The sequence below is a fragment of the Elephantulus edwardii genome, unplaced genomic scaffold (assembly GCF_000299155.1).
Source record: "Elephantulus edwardii isolate Elephantulus edwardi_28Jun2011 unplaced genomic scaffold, EleEdw1.0 scaffold00004, whole genome shotgun sequence".
Taxonomy (NCBI): domain Eukaryota; kingdom Metazoa; phylum Chordata; class Mammalia; order Macroscelidea; family Macroscelididae; genus Elephantulus; species Elephantulus edwardii.
This window is the reverse complement of record NW_006399754.1, coordinates 288,829-291,769: the sequence shown is the minus strand read 5'-3', so window position 1 is coordinate 291,769 and position 2,941 is coordinate 288,829. Positions and strand designations below refer to the sequence as shown.

At 44.8% G+C, this 2,941-nt stretch overlaps 1 pseudogene; it reads right to left on the bottom strand.

The window, feature by feature from the left end:
* Positions 1–581: 581 nt before the first annotated feature.
* Positions 582–2,733, bottom strand: LOC102843167 (annotated as a pseudogene).
* Positions 2,734–2,941: the final 208 nt, after the last annotated feature.

The window sequence follows — 2,941 nt, the reverse complement described above, 5'->3', positions numbered from 1 at the left end:
TGGAATGGAAAGGAATGGAAGTATTAGAAACTATGCATTCTCTTAATGTGTTAAACATCTGATCCAAGCTAAATCTAAAATCTAAAGAAGACTATATATATATACTCGTTGTTGGTATTGTTGTTATGTGCCATCAAGTCACTTGTGACTCATAGCGACCCTATGTACAACAGCCCTAAACCCTACTCTACCTTTTGTCAATCCTATTGTCAGAGACACATCTACCCCCATTACCCCGGTGACTGAATCAATCCTTCTCATTGAGAGTCTTCCTCTATGGGGGGGGGCAGCAGAGAGAGAGAGAGAGTGAGTTTTGGGTTTTTTTTTTTTGTATAAAATGTCATCTTCTTTATTTTGCATACTTTAATTTCAGAACAAAATAAACAAAACTCACAAGACACAATATCCCACCTCATTCTTGAGGTTTGAGGCCAGAGTTACATCCTGTCTTAACACACAGGACAGGAAAGAAAAATACTAGCTATCAGCAGATGGAGCCAGATGGGAGAGGGCAGCTCAAGGCTGCTGTGGGAGACACGGGGATGCTATACAGGGGCAAAGGGGTGTTACAGTAGGAACTTTTAATCTACTTCTTCTGTGCGAGATGCATCCTTTTCACCCTCAAGTGGAGGTATCTCATCAGGAACAGCAGCACTGGGTTCCTCAGCAGTCACCTCATCTTCATCAATGCCTAAGCCTAGCTTGATCATGCGGTAGATGCAGTTGGAGTGAGTCTGGGGATCCTCAAGGGAGAAACCAGAAGAGAGCAGTGTGGTTTCAAACAGCAGCACCACCAGGTCCTTACCAGCTTTATCATTCTTGTCTGCCCCATCTTTCTGTCTCAGTGTTTCAACAATTGGATGATCGGGGTTAATCTCCAGGTGCTTTTTAATGTAGCCCATTGTCGAGTTGTCCCTAAGTGCCTGTGCTTTCATGATCCGCTCCATATTGGCTGTCCAGCCATATGTGCTAGTCACGATGTAGCAGGGTGAAGATACAAGCCTATAGGAAATTGTCACCTTCTCGACCTTCTTATCCAAAATTTCCTTCATGAGCTTACAGAGATTCTCAAACTTGGCCTCGCTCTCCTTCATTTTCTTTTTCTCCTCTTCATCCTCAGGTAGTTCTAGGCACTCCTTGGTGACAGAAACCAGGCTTTCCCCATCAAATTCCTTGAGCTGTTGCACACAGTACTTGTCGATAGGTTCAGTCATATACACAACCCCAAAGCCCCACTTGCACACTCTGTCCACAAAAGCTCTTTGCTCTCACCAGTGATGTAATAAATGGACTTCTGGGTCTCCTTCATACGGTACACATATTCTGAGAGAGAGGTCATCTCATCTCCAGACAGGGAAGTGTGATAGCAAAGTAGCTCAGAAAGGTGACGCCGGTTAGTAGAATCTTCATGCATCCCAAGCTTCAGGTTTTTAGAGAATGCCTCATAGAATTTCTTATAGTTCTCCTTGTCTTCTGCCAACTCAAAGAGCTCAAGGCACTTCTTGACAATGTTTTGTGGATGACCTTCAAGATTTTGCTCTGTTGCAGCATTTCATGAGAAATGTTGAGGGGCAGATCCACTGAGTCAACCACACCACGGATGAAGTTCAGATACTCTGGTATCAACTCATCACAACTGTCCATGATGAACACGTGACGAACATAAAGTTTAATGTTATTCTTCTTTTTCTTGTTCTCAAAGAGATCAAAGGGAGCCCAGTGAGGGATAAAGAGCAATGCCCTGAATTCCAGCTGGCTCTCTGCTGAGAAGTGCTTTTCTGCCAAGTGGTCTTCCCAGTCATTAGTGAGACTCTTGTAGAACTCTCCATATTCCTCCTGTGTGATGTCATCAGGATTTCTGGTCCAAATGGGCTTAGACTTGTTCAATTCTTCCCGATCAATCTACTTCTCCTTAATTTTTTTTTGTTGTTGTTTTCTTTTTCTTGTCTTTACCAGTGTCACGCCCCTCATCTGAACCCACATCTTCTATCTTGGGCTTCTTTTCGTCATCCTTCTCTTCCTCTTTCTCACCTTTCTCGTCTTCTGCCTCATCATCACTGATTGCCTTCTCTCGTTCTTTCTCCAGATAGAGGGTGATGGGGTAGCCTATGAACTGTGAGTGCTTCTTCACTACTTCTTTGACTCATCTCTCTTCTAAGTATTCTTTCTGGTCTTCTTTAAGGTGCAAAATGACTTTCGTACCCCGAGCAATGGGCTCACCATGGTCAGCACGAACTGTGAAGGAACCCCCAGCTGAAGACTCCCAGGCATACTTCTCATCATCATTGTGTTTTGTGATCACTGCCACTTTCTCTGCCACCAGACAGGAGAATAAAAGCCAACACCAAACTGACCAATCATGGAGATGTCTGCACCAGCCTGCAGAGCCTCCATAAAGGCTTTGGTACCAGACTTGGCAGTTGTTCCCAAGTTATTTATGAGATCAGCCTTGGTTATGCCAATGCTTGTGTCCACAAGAGTCAAAGTACATTCCTGGGGGTTAGGGAAGATGTCAATTTTCAGCTCTTTCCCACTGTCCAGCTTGGAAGGGTCTGTCAGGCTCTCATAGTGAATCTTGTCCAATGCATCAGAAGCGTTAGAGATCAACTCTCTAAGGAAAATGTCCTGATTGGAATAGAAGGTGTTGATGATAAGAGACAGAAGTTGGGCAATCTCTGCCTGAAAGGCAAAGGTCTCCACCTCCTCCTCTCAGTGGTGCACTTCCTCAGGCATCTTGATGAAAAGGGTTCCAAGTACCAAAGAGGCGAGGGCAGGGTCTAAGACCAGGCCACATGAGAGCTGCCAGCTGTGCGGGGGAGACAGAGAGAGAGAGAGAGAGAGAGAGAGAGAGAGAGAGAGAGAGAGAGAGAGAGAGAGAGAGAGAGAGAGAGAGTGAGTTAGTTTTAAGAGGCAGGATCAGTTCCTCTTAGTTGCATGAAAT